The 15,833-nt window shown below is 57.1% G+C and overlaps 1 long non-coding RNA gene across 2 annotated transcripts in view; it reads right to left on the bottom strand.

The window, feature by feature from the left end:
- Positions 1-823: 823 nt before the first annotated feature.
- The window catches only part of LOC112546992 (uncharacterized), an 84,937-nt gene continuing 69,927 nt past the window's right edge, over positions 824-15,833 (bottom strand). For both annotated transcript variants that reach the window (XR_012897617.1, XR_012897616.1), the window contains exon 3: positions 824-5,717. This is a non-coding gene — a long non-coding RNA (uncharacterized LOC112546992). The remainder of the gene's footprint in view (positions 5,718-15,833) is intronic.

The raw sequence follows: 15,833 nt of genomic DNA on the forward strand, positions 1-15,833 counted from the left end.
CCCACTCTCTTGCAATAAGTAATTTTCCGTAATGCCTCAAATGACTCTTGATAGTGCTGTGGTGCGCGTGTGGCCACTGTGAAGGATGAGGAGGTCACAGCCGATGTGCCTTCTTTGCGATGGGGTTTCATTAGACGGGAGTGACCACAGAACTTGAGAGTGGAGGCCAGCAGCACTGCCCACTAATTGCTTTAGTGTGTTTATGGCATCACCACAATTTCCTCTCCTTGGTATCGGGATTTGCCTGCTGCATCCCGCATCCTTCGCCGGGATTCTAGGGGGACGGGGCCTGGCTCTGCAAACACCCTTTTGCTGAGTCCAGGAGGCCTCGGCAGATGCTGAAACAGAGAGGGAGAGTTGGAAAGAGCTGGCGCCAGCCTGCACCAGCACCAAGCATCTAGTGACCTGGGGAACAGGACTAACCCGTTGGCTCTCTGAGCCAGAGCCTCACTCGGCAGACTGATGCCACAATGGTCAGACCAATGCCTGGCTCTTCTGCAGCAGGCCAGTGCCATTGCCCCCATTTCCCCGGTGGGGAAACTGAGGCACTGAGCAGGAAAGTGACTTGCCCAAGGTCACTCAACCTGCCAGTTGCAGAATAGAGCCCTGATCCGCTGCTCGATCCACCAGCTAACGCTGCCCCCTCTGATCCCGGGGGAGGCTCTGGGCCTGCACCTGCGGGTCTCACAGGGCTCCACAAACAGGCAGATTCCCAAGTACTCTGCACCCCCAGCTGGGGCTGGACTCTCAGCAGAGACCGGCAGGCTGGGCGAAGGCTGGATCCAGAAAATCTGGGCCCAGAGTCAGTGTGTGAATGGGAGCTGAGCCCCCTCGGAAACCTCGCCCCCGCGGGGGGCGGAGCACCCTGACCCCCCGGCCTGGCTAGCTCCGTGCTAGGAAAGGCCCCGTGGGGCCCGGGTATTGCAGTCGTCACAGGAACTGCCAGCGAGACGCCCGGAGAACCAGGCCCGGTCTGATTCCGTCCCCGGCCACGAAACCTGACCTGGCCTACTAGCCGACTCCCCCATCCACGGCCCCGTCGGTCGCCACGGCAGCACGACGCACTGGGTCCCAGGCCTCGGCACAGCTCAGACACGGCACTGGCCTCTCCAGCCCCTCGACATCTGCAGCGTCCCCAGCGGTGGCAGCTAAGCTGGTGCCAAAGAAGCAAAGTGTCTCCTTTTTCACGTGGGGGTAAACGCTGCACCCACGAAAGCCGGGGGAAGGAATTTCATGCTGACTGCTGGATTGTTGCAGTATTTGGGTAGAGTGAGGCTACCCTGTGCCCAGGGACTCCACTGCCAGCCCCAGAGTCCCAGCCACCAGCTCTACGGCCACACAGAGCGCTAGGGACCTGGCTCTGCTGCTGCCCACAGTCCCGGCTGCTGGCCCCGGGCCCGGGCTCCGCAGCCTGCGGTGCTGAGGGGCACAGAGAGGGTAAGGGGGAGCTCAGCACCCACCCCTCCGGACGGCTCCAGGGCCGCAGGCGGGTAGAGTCTGCAGAACGTCCAGGTTGTCAGGGGTCATGTGGCTTGGGGCACCTCCGACTTTGGGAGCCCATGTGGGGCACCGGGAAGGGGGCCTGGCTTTCAGAGGGCAGGTGCTTGGTCTCTAGCTGGCCCCCCAACCATGCAGGCTCCCAAATCCCCCATCACGTCTGGGGGCCTTGGCCTACCCAGGACGGACCAAGGCAAGTTTGCCATCCCCCTCTCGCAGATGGAGCAGGCCAGGCCCCCAAAGAGTGGGGGTGCAAAGGGAACAATTGCCCCCGAGCCAGGCAATTCACAGGGACTGGAGCTTCCAGCCGCTGCTGCCCCTTGAAATCACTGCCAGAGCGCTCTGTGTGGATCTGGGGGCTGGGGGAAGGGCGATTCGTGCTCCAGGCAGTGCTGAGGGCTGGCTGCTTTGGCCCCGCCCCTTCTTCAAGAGGCCCCGCCCCTTATGGGAGCGCAGCGCCAGGTTCCCCATAGTGCCCAGGGAGGCTGTGGGTGCCTATGGATGGAAAACTGAGGCACAATGTAGATGAAGTGACTTGTCCAAAGTCCCCCCAGATGGCTGTGGCTGACCTGGGAATTGAACCTAGTTCTCCTGGAGACGTGGCCGTGCCCACAACAGCTCACGATACCATCGACACGTTTCGTGTGTCGCTAAGGTGCTGCTGGACTGTTAGTTGTTTTTTAAGTTTTTCCAGTTCTCCTGAGTTCAGTCCCTTCAGTACACGCTACGCCTTCCGCCCGCCTAACTCAAGGGCTGCTAGAGGCCATCTGGGGTCTTCTGTATTGACACGCCGAACTGTTGCTTGTTTTTCTTAACTCAGTAAAATCCATCCACTGTCTTGTCCTATTCTAGGCCAGAATCTTGCATTACTCTGAAACTCTTTTACATTGTCTGCACAAAAGGGCTGTGCGGTTTATGGGGCGTTTTCTGTTTAACTTGCATTAAAGTGTTCCAAAGAGTTACAAGTGCATTAGCGGTCTTGGTCGCAAATTGCTGTTATAACCTACGACCCCGGCCAATCAATCTTGCTGACACCCATTAAAATGAGCTCATGGTGCTGTTTTTATGGCCGGATTAAGTGGTATATCTGTAGCTCAGGCAGTTCGGTAAGGGCGTCACATTGCTAATGATTTCTTTATTGATCTTTAATGATTTCCTACATTAGTACAAGCAGCATTAGCCCCAACAACATGCTCCGGGAGAGACGGACTAAATAATTCACTGCAGCAAACTGTGATCACATAACTGCACATTCCTCCTTTGTGTTAAGAAGGGGAACAAAAAGCTGCATAATTACATTATCTGATCCACTCCATCGCTCCCCCTTTGCATTTACACCTGTGCAGCAAAATCCTGCCGGGGTGGTCTGGTGCGACTTCAGAGACTTCACTGACGTGGCTGGCGATTGTGCAGACAGAGGGGGCACAGCTGGGAACAGATCGGAGCTCCAGCTCTCCCAGTAACTGCCTGGTGACCAAACCCAAATGATTCACCAGAAAAAGAAAAGCACCAAGCCCTTCAAATCAGCCCAGACCTGGTTCCTCCCCCTTGTTTAGCTGGAAGGGAAAATTCAGCCTCCAGTGAGCAGGAGGAACGGTTTTAGTGACGATGTTAAGGAGGTTACAGGTGCGACAATGTCACTGGAGAACTAGCTGCTGCGTTTACTCACAGGAGTAGTCTCCAAAGAGACAGTTCATTCCAAAGGTGCATTGAGTTTAACGCCAGACGGGACCATCAGATCTTCTGATCACACCTCCTGTATCTTCCATGCCAGACACCTTGAAAGACCTGCTTGAGAGACAAACACATGCATACATGCATGCACATGCACATGCACATGCACACACACACAGGCGTGCATGCACACACAGCTTTGGGAAAGTTCAGTTTCAATCCAGATCCCATCTCTGCAGCCTGGGCAGCTCTTAACTTGTAAGACACTTATGTACAAGACTTCGCATGGAAGTCACGAGTGAATGCAAAGACACAGGCGCTGATTTTGCTGCCCAGCAACTTGTGTTGCTATTTGCACCAGTGCAAAGTGGAAGTAAAATGCTACCAACTCAGAACAGCCGAGGCTTTCACTGACTTTACACTTAACTTTACCTTGGTGTAAATGAGGCACCATGGACAGGGAACTGCTCAGCCCTGGAGATACGCAGCACGGCCTCTATTTGGCTTAGTCCACTGTGAGAGGAATTAGCTTTGCATTTTATTCCCTGAGCGGTTTGGAGACGGAGCTGGCTGCACGTCCCAGGAATTTCAGGGATCATGGCAGAGTTTTTCCACACGTTTGAGATTCCAGAATCTTGAGATTGGAGGCACCTGATTCCCAAACATCAGGGACATTTTTCCAGCCCTAGATTCTTCCTAGGTCAATTCCCAATTCAAAAGTTAAGAAAGAAACGTGAGTCTCCCGGGCTACCCTACTGGGAAAAGGAGTTATGCTCCGGGATCTGCTTCGGATCTTTAGCCCTCTGGTCATCAACCGAGTGGAACGAACTCATGAACATTCTCAGCTTTGTTTCCATGTTGTGTGGATTTCAGTTCCAGTGGCTCTCTGCTTACACCACAGTGTAGGTGTGCAAGTGATATCTTCCAGATCTGTTGTCCCTATGAAATGACTCTTCCGATGGCCTCGCCACCGGAGCCAAAGGAGCAAATCCATTTGATGACAGAAGCAGTAGTAGACTCTTCTCCTCTGTGTGCACCAACTTCTGGAGCAGGGACTTGGCACAACGCAGCTGGTGGTGATGCGTCCAAGGAAGAGCGAGGGTCTGGGCTTGCGCCCATTAGAACCAAAGGAAGTTTCACTCCTGATTTTAATGGGAGCAGAAGTGAGCCCTGCAAGCATTGACAGACTTGCCTGTGTTGTTTGTGGTTTCTCCTGCCACTCTCCAGCTCTGTGAGTACAATCTGACCTGCACATGCCAAGGCTGATGCTAACGTACAGGAAAACACAAGGTGCAGGAATTGTACAGGTTTCTCATGTTGTTCTTAGGCCTCTCAAATCCTGGTGACATTACACCAATAGGAGCATTTGCAGGGTGGATTTGTTCAGCCAATCATGACTAAATCAATTTACTGTTCCAAAGGATGCTGGTTTACCGGCTTATTAATGAGTGAGGGAAAAGCAGATAAACTAAGTATGACACTGCTGCAAAAAAAATCAAACCTGCTTCTGGGCTGCATTAACAGGAGTGTTGTGAGCAAGACACGAGAAGTCATTCTTCCGCTCTACTCTGCGCTGGTTAGGCTTCAGCTGGAGTGTTGTGTCCAGTTCTGGGCACCGCATTTTGAAAAAGATGTGGAGAAATTGGAGAAGGTCCAGAGAGGAGCAACAAAAATGGTTAAAGGTCTAAAAAAGATGAGCTATGAGGGAAGGCTGAAAGAACTGGGCTTGTTTAGTTTAGAAAAGAGAAAACTGAGAGGTAACATGGTAACAGCTTTCAAGTATCTAAAAAGGTGTCACAAGGAAGAGGGAGAAAAATGATTCTCCTTAACCTCTGAAGACAGGACAAGAAGCAAAGGGCTTACATTGCAGCAAGGGAGGCTGTGGAATCTCCATCCCTGGAGATATTTCAGAGCAGGTTAGACAGGCATCTATCAGGGATGGTCTAGACAGTGCTTGGTGCTGCCAAGAGGGCAGGGGACTGGACTGAACGACCTCGCGACGTCCCCTCCGGTTCTAGTGTTCGGTGATTCTATGGCTGCCGGGCAGCTCACCTGGCTCCTTCAGCGTGCACCCGCTTTCCATGCTAGGGAGCGGGTCCTGACGAGTGCCGGGGATGAGAGATGCTCGAGCATTTTCTCCTGGGCGCAGAATCCTGCGGCATCTTGGCTCCCCGGTCTGTGTCTCCTGGGCTGAGCTCGATGCTGCCGGGGATGTTCTGAACGTTCTTCTTTGTCCTCCTTGCTGCTTGTGGATTCCAAGACGGGACCTGCTGCCGTTTTCTCCTCTGCCACAGCCGCACCTTGTGAATGAGCCTGCAGCACCAGGTTGCACCAGGCCCTGCAATCCCATTCGAAAAGCTGAGGTCCGAAGCATCCCTCTGCAGGTGTCAAAGCCACGGCAGGGCCATTAACGCGCACGTTTTTAATTGGGAAAAACACTAAATGGTAGAGGTCAAATTCTCCATGGGTGCTGGCGTGGAGCCAGATTAGCGCAGGGCACGCCGCAGTCTTCATTAGAGCAACGAGGAAAAACCACAGCTCTTGACCTGCAAATAGAAATGATTTCTCCATTAATGGAGATGTCAACAGCAGGGAACTTGTGGTTTCTCATGACACTGCTGTCTGCATGCCACGTGCACGCACACGGGGGGAATCAAGCTTCTTTTGGCTACTGCACCAGGGATATGTTTCTGCAATGAAGCTCTCTGTTTACTATAGAAAAGCTGAAGTACAATGGGCGATGCACAGATTATTGAAATCTTTAAATCCTAGGACAGACCATGCCTGTCATGTACCAGGGCACATTCTGCCCTCGGGTTAGCCGCCTAGCACAGGTTGCTGTCTAGTATCCTAAGGCCCTGACTTAAGCAGATCACTTCAATACTTGCGAAGCAGCCTTGTCCAGCCAAGCCCACAGCACAGCCCCATGGGAGTTGCCTAGCTCAAAGCCTAAGCGCTCAAACCATGCCCAGCACCGCCACGCACCCCTCGGAAGCAGACCACGGCACTCCCGTGGTACACGGGGATCAGAGTCCTTTACTCAACTGACAGGGAAGGGGAGGGTTCAGGAATACAGAACTCTCTGGTGTAAACCCAGGTTGCTGTGAATCTGGAGTAACTCCACTGACTCCCTCGGCGCCAGTCCAGATCCACACCAGTGAAGCCGAGCACAGAACGTGGCTCTGAGGATTTTGCGTTCTTGGCTATCGCCCCGGCCCATGAAGGTCAGGAGGTTGGTGCTACTCGTCCGTCAGCCTCTGATGTTTGCAGGCGACACGCGGGGAACGCAACGGCCCACAGAGCCAGCCACTGACTTCTGCGCGGCTGCTCCTGTGAATGTGTCCAGGGTCGGGCCCACCCCCCATCATTGCTCGAGGGCAAAACCCCTCCCTGTGCCACACTGCCTACAAACCCCAGGCCCCGGCCGGGGAGGGCTGTGGCTGCGGGGACACCTGACACCCCTGTGACCGTTTCCTGCCCGGTGAGCTGCCTGGGCCGGTGGGGTTTGTGCAGGGCTCCTGACAACGCAGCCTTGACCCTAAACTGCAAGTTCTTGAGCCTCATCACAACCCTTCCGACAGTGCTGGTGCTAGGGGCTCTGCCTCCGGACCGTGTCCTGGGCCTGCCTCTCCTGCTTGGCCCGGGGACCCCGCCCCACGCAGGACCCCCGCGGGCCAGCTCGCAGGGGCGACGCCGCAGTGATTTGCGCGGCAGCAGCCGGCTCTGCGTGGCAGGTATCTTTAGCCTGGCCGCCCAGGAAACAAAGCTGCTCTGACGAGGCCAAATCAGATGGTTTTTTTTAAAGAACAGAACAGAAAGCAGGGCCGTAAACAAGCAGCCTAACTCACCCAAGAGCTGCTTTGCATCTCCAGCCCTCAGCGAACCGCAGAGGTTATTCTAGGCCCTGCTGCAGCGAGAGCGTCTAGCACCTGTGGGACGAGCCGCCAGCGGAGCCGGGTCACTGCGTGGGCACCACCGCCTCAGCCTGCGGCGCCTGCAGCGGGGCGGCCTGTGGCGGGAGGGGCCACGGGGGTCTGCTCCAGTACTCGGCAGCGCTGCACGGCTCAGGGCCTGCGGCCTCCTGCCTGGCTAGGGCAGCCCACAGGGACAGGCCCGGTACAGTCATCGCCACGTGTATTACCGCAGCACCCACGGGTGCCCCCCCGCACCAGGGCTCCGTGGCACGGGGACGCGGGGACTCAGGCTGACACAGGGACGGCGTCGGCATTGGGGAGACACACGGACGTGACCGAGAGTGAGCAGAAAGGCACGGGGGAGCCGCCCGCCACGCCAGGCCCCACGAGTGCACCACGCCAGGCCCCTGGGCAAGGTTGGGCGGCTCTGCGCTCCCAGAAGGGGAGGCGGGCCACTGGTGGAAGGGTTGGGGCAGCGAGTGCGCCACACCATCCCCCTTCCCCCCCAGCGCTGCCCAGAGCGTGGCGCCCCCTCCCTGCCCCCCCAGCGCTGCCCAGAGCGTGGCGCCCCCTCCCTGCCCCCCCAGCGCTGTCCAGAGCGTGGTGCCCCCTCCCTGCCCCCCCAGCGCTGCCCAGAGCGTGGCGAGGAATAGCGCCTGCTCCCAAATAGCTATTTCGAAATACGGCCTGTGTGGACGCTCCCCTGCTGCCATTTCGAAATGGCCCCTCCCCACGCCCGTTCCACGTGATCCCTCCCCACTGCCTCCTGGGGCGCTATATCCAGATCGCGCGTCTACCTCAGGGGAGCCGGCCTCGGACGCGTTTTGAGGCTTCCCTGCCGTGTAGACGCGGTTTCGAAAGGAGCTATTCCAGAGTAACTAGTCCGGAATAGCTTCTTTTGAAATAGCCGTGCAGCGTAGACGTACCCCCAGTGATACCAGTGTGAGATCAAAAAACTGAACTTCACTTTTACCATTGATGCTGCTTGGTTTATTTTCCCCTCCACGTCTCAGGCTGGAAGGTAAATCAAAACGTGTCTTTTTCTAGTTAGTTGAGCTGATGGCATTCAGCACCTTTCAGGGTCAGTTCCGCATGCAGAACTCAAACCGGATCCACCGGGAGCTCACCATGGGGACTTGCCAGATTCCGGACTTGGTAAAATACGCAATGGTGGCTGTACCACCAGTGTTCCCCGTAAGCTGAACACTTGGGCGGCCACCCAGGAGACACTCAAATGCTGCCCAGCTGATCAGCATAGCGCCCACAGCCAGCAGCATGTTTTCTGCTAGTGGTGCACATCCACACATGCCTCTGTGCACACAACAAAAGTTATTCTGCACAAAAATGGAAAAAATTAGAGGGAACATTGCTCAGAAACGAATCCCTTCTATTGTGAGCTGTAGCAGGGGTTTTAGCAGCTCACAGCATCACTATGTAACAGTTGAGGGCAGGACACCAAGAAATTTCCCTTTTCAATTTGACACTGGAGGTGAGTTACCAGCGTAGCTGTGGTCTAGAGGACTGAGTCTGCCATCACCAGTCTGTTCCTGGCAGTTCTACTGACGTCATTGCTCTGTGCCTCGGTTTCCCCATTACAAAAATGGGGATCATAAAACCTTGGTAAGATGCTTTTCAGTCTTTGAATGAAAATCCTGTCTGAGCTCAATATAGCGGACCGGCATTCTGCCTGAGCCAACACTACGCAACTCCCTGCTTAAGCTGCAACAGATCCCTGCCCATGGTGATTTTTCACAGAATGAAAAATATTAGGATTTAATGAAAACCTTGGCCTGCCAATGAGATTTCCTCTGCCATTGGTATTACTGTCATGGTCTGGAACACGTGAACCCTTTAGATTGCCTCCTATTTAAGTTGATGTCCCTGCAGATGAGGCTCATGCATTAAAAAACACCCTAAAACACATCACTGCCAGATGGTGCCATGGTCAAATTGTCTACAGGAAGATATTGTTAAACGGATACACGCGTCAGGCTACAGCTTCAGCTGCTTGAAATCAGCATAGTTCCACTGAAGTCTGCAGAGCTGCCCTGAATTACACCTGCTGTGAATCTGGCCCAGCACGTCTATTTCAGATCCTATTTCAAGCTATCATCATGGCGGTAGTAGCTGGGAATGTTTAATGCCCAGCAGATGGGGTGCTACACATCCTGCTAACCCATGAGACAGGACACCCACCGCAGAGTATCCGCACGCCTCTAATGCACAGGGGTTTAAGTCTTAAGTCTACTGTCACAGGCCCATGTAGAATTCCCATTGCCTGTGATTACTGATGATAAACAAGCCTTTCAAAATCACATTTTAAAAAATAAACACAGTAGTTGCTCTTCGCTACCACAAAGGGATCATATTAGATAGATAGATCGATAGATAGATAGATCGATAGATAGATAGATAGATAGATGGGGGTGTGTGGGATGGATAGATGGATAGATAGAGGGGGGTGGGGATGGATGGATGGATGGATGGATAGATAGAGGGGGTGTGCGAGGATAGACAGACAGATAGAGGGGAGTGGGGATGGATGGATGGACAGATAGAGGGGTGGGGATGGACGGGTGGGTGGATAGAGGGGGGGTGGGGATGGACGGGTGGGTGGATAGAGGGGGGTGGGGATGGACGGGTGGGTGGATGGACGGGTGGACAGATAGGGGTGTGTGGGGATAGACAGACAGACAGATAGAGGGGGCGGGGATGGATGGATGGACAGATAGAGGGGGTGTGTGGGGATAGACAGACAGACAGATAGAGGGGGTGGGGATGGATGGATGGACAGATAGAGGGGGTGTGGGGATAGACAGACAGACAGATAGAGGGGGTGGGGATGGACGGATGGACAGATAGAGGGGGTGTGGGGATAGACAGACAGACAGATAGAGGGGGTGGGGATGGATGGATGGACAGATAGAGGGGGTGTGGGGATAGACAGACAGACAGATAGAGGGGGCGGGGATGGACGGATGGACAGATAGAGGGGGTGTGGGGATAGACAGACAGATAGAGGGGGCGGGGATGGATGGATGGACAGATAGAGGGGGTGTGGGGATAGACAGACAGATAGAGGGGGCGTGGATGGATGGATGGACAGATAGAGGGGGTGTGGGGACAGACAGACAGACAGACAGAGGGGGCGTGGATGGATGGATGGACAGATAGAGGGGGTGTGGGGATAGACAGACAGACAGATAGAGGGGGCGGGGATGGACGGATGGACAGATAGAGGGGGTGTGGGGATAGACAGACAGATAGAGGGGGCGGGGATGGACGGATGGACAGATAGAGGGGGTGTGGGGATAGACAGACAGACAGACAGAGGGGGCGTGGATGGATGGATGGACAGATAGAGGGGGTGTGGGGATAGACAGACAGACAGATAGAGGGGGCAGGGATGGACGGATGGACAGATAGAGGGGGTGTGGGGATAGACAGACAGATAGAGGGGGCGGGGATGGACGGATGGACAGATAGAGGGGGTGTGGGGATAGACAGACAGATAGAGGGGGCGGGGATGGACGGATGGACAGATAGAGGGGGTGTGGGGACAGACAGACAGACAGACAGAGGGGGCGTGGATGGATGGATGGACAGATAGAGGGGGTGTGGGGATAGACAGACAGATAGAGGGGGCGGGGATGGACGGATGGACAGATAGAGGGGGTGTGGGGATAGACAGACAGATAGAGGGGGCGGGGATGGACGGATGGACAGATAGAGGGGGTGTGGGGATAGACAGACAGACAGATAGAGGGGGCGGGGATGGATGGATGGACAGATAGAGGGGGTGTGGGGATAGACAGACAGACAGATAGAGGGGGCGGGGATGGATGGATGGACAGATAGAGGGGGTGTGGGGATAGACAGACAGACAGATAGAGGGGGCGGGGATGGACGGATGGACAGATAGAGGGGGTGTGGGGATAGACAGACAGACAGATAGAGGGGGCGTGGATGGACGGATGGACAGATAGAGGGGGTGTGGGGATAGACAGACAGACAGATAGAGGGGGCGTGGATGGACGGATGGACAGATAGAGGGGGTGTGGGGATAGACAGACAGACAGATAGAGGGGGTGGGGATGGACGGATGGACAGATAGAGGGGGTGTGGGGATAGACAGACAGATAGAGGGGGCGGGGATGGACGCGTGGGCGGATAGAGGGGGGGTGGGGATGGAAGGACGATTCTAACACCAGTTGAATGGACGTGTTCCTATCTTTGCAGAGACGGGCCCGCTCCGGGTTCCCAGCACTGCGCTGAAGGTCGGATCTGAGCAGCGGGACGAGCTCACCTGGCGGCTGGGGCTCGGGTGGTTTGCGAAGATGCTCAGGTGCCTCACAAGAAGGACGGGGAGGTGCTATGGCCGCTGGCGGTCGCAGGAGCAGTGTCCCTGGCTGGGCAGAGGAGGGCCCGGGTCCCTCACACTCCCATTGTGGGCTCCACGGTTTGGGTTATCGAGTGGCTCTGGCTCCGGTCCCCCGGCCCTGATGCCTGTTGAGTGGCAGGTGCCCAGGCAGCACCTTCGTGGTTCAGCTGATCAGCTGGTCTCTGATCCGTTGCCCAGGCAGGAGCCGAGGTTGCGAGTCTCTGCCCGCCCCTGGACTCCTCGCCAGCCATCTCCTGCCACTGGCACCGAGGAAGCATTGAGACAGGGCACCCGGCTCGGGGCTCCCGCGGACCCTGCTTGAACGGTGCCTCCCGAGCCACTGAGCCGGCAGGGCTGGGGGGGCTCTGTGCTGAACAGCAGAAAGCCACCCGCCACGAGCCCTAGATATCCTGTGGGATGTTCTGGGCCAGATGCCTGGACCAGTGCCCGGAAAGCTGGCTGCCGTGCAGCCTCGCACAGCCCCGCTGGCACGTGTGTTTCTGTGGCTCCCACACACGTGTGCATGGCACTAGTGGGCCTGCCAGAGGCACTGGGGGACCCACCATTGTAAGAGGGGGGACTTTGCCAGCAGAACCGGAACCAACCCCAGTGCAGCCTGGGACTTTGTCTCCCTCTAGTGTCTGTCCACAGCGGAGGTTTACGGTTTAGTCCTGTGGCTCTGTTGGGGGGAGGGCCACGTTTAGTGCCAGTGCTCCCGGTGCGCAGCTTCCTGCTGGTGCCGAGGAGCCTGCTTATACTCAAGTGTGCTCCACCAAGAGGCCCTCTCTGCCCCTGCCCCGCCTCTCCCGGCATCGCGGGCGCTACTCAGGGGTTCCGGGGCTGGGCCTGGCAGCACGAGCTGCCCCGGCTCATTCTAATGCACCAGAAATCGATCCCAGGAAGCAGTCCCGGGTGCCGAGATGCGGCCTGGGCACGGCCCGCCGACGCATCGGCTCGAAATGCCATTTTTGTCAAGAGAGGAGTTTTATTACCTCCCCCACACGCTGCCTGTATCGACTTTCCCAAGTTGGGCCGTTAACCAAATCTTCTGGCAGCTGCACAGGCTGACTTATTACCATTGCATTAGAATACCGAATCCACCGAGGTATCTATTATTCATTTATTTTTCTATTATTCATTTATTCGTTGGGACTTTAGAGGCAATCAAAGGCACTCCCAGTCATTTTGCTATAAAAGCATTTTTGATCCTACCTCTGCCAATGCAAACTTGTGTCTCGCACTTAAAATACATTAACGCGCCATTCCAGGGACAGGCTCCGAGGCAGCGCTTAGCTCCAGGAGCCTCGGTGGAAATTCTGAAATTGATATAAACAAACCGGGGCTGGTTGTTAACGTGCTCATTAAGAAAGGGGCCGAGAACAAAATCTTTTCCACTTGGCGCTCCCTGGGGGTGCTGGGCCAATAGGTGTCACTTGTGCATAGGCACGAATCATTTCAAATTTCCTGCTCCCTGCTCCAGAAAGCCGAGCACCGCGGACTGATCCGCTTGCGAGGGACACGCTGGCTCCGTGCCAGAGCCCCGGCCGGGTAGCGGCAGAAGGACACTTCTTCCTGGCAGATTCCTCGCTATGATTATCGGCCCCCACTGGAAATCTAAGGGTTGTGAGAGTTAGGGGTGCGGGAGAGGGGTGGATGGGGGGTTGTGAGAGTTAGGGGTGCAGGAGAGGGGTGGATGGGGGTTGTGAGAGTTAGGGGTGCGGGAGAGGGGTGGATGGGGGGTTGTGAGAGTTAGGGGTGCAGGAGAGGGGTGGATGGGGGTTGTGAGAGTTAGGGGTGCGGGAGAGGGGTGGATGGAGGTTGTGAGAGTTAGGGGTGCGGGAGAGGGGTGGATGGGGGGTTGTGAGAGTTAGGGGTGCGGGAGAGGGGTGGATGGGGGGTTGTGAGAGTTAGGGGTGCGGGAGGAGGGTGGATGGGGGTTGTGAGAGTTAGGGGTGCGGGAGAGGGGTGGATGGGGGGTTGTGAGAGTTAGGGGTGCGGGAGGGGGTGGATGGGGGTTGTGAGAGTTAGGGGTGCGGGAGAGGGGTGGATGGGGGTTGTGAGAGTTAGGGGTGCGGGAGAGGGGTGGATGGGGGTTGTGAGAGTTAGGGGTGCAGGAGAGGGGTGGATGGGGGGTTGTGAGAGTTAGGGGTGCGGGAGAGGGGTGGATGGGGGTTGTGAGAGTTAGGGGTGCGGGAGAGGGGTGGATGGAGGTTGTGAGAGTTAGGGGTGCGGGAGAGGGGTGGATGGGGGGTTGTGAGAGTTAGGGGTGCGGGAGAGGGGTGGATGGGGGGTTGTGAGAGTTAGGGGTGCGGGAGGAGGGTGGATGGGGGTTGTGAGAGTTAGGGGTGCGGGAGAGGGGTGGATGGGGGGTTGTGAGAGTTAGGGGTGCGGGAGGGGGTGGATGGGGGTTGTGAGAGTTAGGGGTGCGGGAGAGGGGTGGATGGGGGTTGTGAGAGTTAGGGGTGCGGGAGAGGGGTGGATGGGGGTTGTGAGAGTTAGGGGTGCAGGAGAGGGGTGGATGGGGGGTTGTGAGAGTTAGGGGTGCGGGAGGGGGTGGATGGGGGGTTGTGAGAGTTAGGGGTGCGGGAGAGAGGTGGATGGGGGGTTGTGAGAGTTAGGGGTGCGGGAGAGGGGTGGATGGGGGGTTGTGAGAGTTAGGGGTGCGGGAGAGGGGTGGATGGAGGTTGTGAGAGTTAGGGGTGCGGGAGGAGGGTGGATGGGGGTTGTGAGAGTTAGGGGTGCGGGAGAGGGGTGGATGGGGGGTTGTGAGAGTTAGGGGTGCGGGAGGGGGTGGATGGGGGTTGTGAGAGTTAGGGGTGCGGGAGAGGGGTGGATGGGGGTTGTGAGAGTTAGGGGTGCGGGAGAGGGGTGGATGGGGGTTGTGAGAGTTAGGGGTGCGGGAGAAGGGTGGATGGGGGGTTGTGAGAGTTAGGGGTGTGGGAGAGGGGTGGATGGGGGGTTGTGAGAGTTAGGGGTGTGGGAGAGGGGTGGATGGGGGGCTGTGAGAGTTAGGGGTGCGGGAGAGGGGTGGATGGGGGTTGTGAGAGTTAGGGGTGCGGGAGAGGGGTGGATGGGGGGTTGTGAGAGTTAGGGGTGTGGGAGAGGGGTGGATGGGGGGTTGTGAGAGTTAGGGGTGCGGGAGGGGGTGGATGGGGGTTGTGAGAGTTAGGGGTGCGGGAGAGGGGTGGATGGGGGGTTGTGAGAGTTAGGGGTGCGGGAGAGGGGTGGATGGGGGTTGTGAGAGTTAGGGGTGCGGGAGAGGGGTGGATGGGGGGTTGTGAGAGTTAGGGGTGCGGGAGGGGGTGGATGGGGGTTGTGAGAGTTAGGGGTGCGGGAGAGGGGTGGATGGGGAGTTGTGAGAGTTAGGGGTGTGGGAGAGGGGTGGATGGGGGGTTGTGAGAGTTAGGGGTGCGGGAGAGGGGTGGATGGGGGGTTGTGAGAGTTAGGGGTGCGGGAGGGAGTAGATGGGGGGTTGTGAGAGTTAGGGGTGCAGGAGAGGGGTGGATGGGGGGTTGTGAGAGTTAGGGGTGCGGGAGAGGGGTGGATGGGGGGTTGTGAGAGTTAGGGGTGCGGGAGAGGGGTGGATGGAGGTTGTGAGAGTTAGGGGTGTGGGAGAGGGGTGGATGGAGGTTGTGAGAGTTAGGGGTGCAGGAGAGGGGTGGATGGGGGGTTGTGAGAGTTAGGGGTGCGGGAGAGAGGTGGATGGGGGGTTGTGAGAGTTAGGGGTGCAGGAGAGGGGTGGATGGGGGTTGTGAGAGTTAGGGGTGCGGGAGAGGGGTGGATGGGGGGTTGTGAGAGTTAGGGGTGCGGGAGAAGGGTGGATGGGGGGTTGTGAGAGTTAGGGGTGCGGGAGAGGGGTGGATGGGGGGTTGTGAGAGTTAGGGGTGCGGGAGGAGGGTGGATGGGGGTTGTGAGAGTTAGGGGTGCGGGAGAGGGGTGGATGGGGGGTTGTGAGAGTTAGGGGTGCGGGAGAGGGGTGGATGGGGGGTTGTGAGAGTTAGGGGTGTGGGAGAGGGGTGGATGGGGGGTTGTGAGAGTTAGGGGTGCGGAAGAGGGGTGGATGGAGGTTGTGAGAGTTAGGGGTGCGGGAGAGGGGTGGATGGGGGTTGTGAGAGTTAGGGGTACGGGAGAGGGGTGGATGGGGGGTTGTGAGAGTTAGGGGTGCGGGAGAGGGGTGGATGGGGGGTTGTGAGAGTTAGGGGTGCGGGAGAAGGGTGGATGGGGGGTTGTGAGAGTTAGGGGTGCGGGAGAGGGGTGGATGGGGGGTTGTGAGAGTTAGGGGTGCGGGAGAGGGTGGATGGGGGGTTATCATAGAATCATAGAATCATAGAATAATAGGACTGGAAGGGACCTCGAGAGGTCATCGA

Source organism: Pelodiscus sinensis, chromosome 25 (genome assembly GCF_049634645.1).
Source record: "Pelodiscus sinensis isolate JC-2024 chromosome 25, ASM4963464v1, whole genome shotgun sequence".
In the NCBI taxonomy this organism is placed as follows: domain Eukaryota; kingdom Metazoa; phylum Chordata; order Testudines; family Trionychidae; genus Pelodiscus; species Pelodiscus sinensis.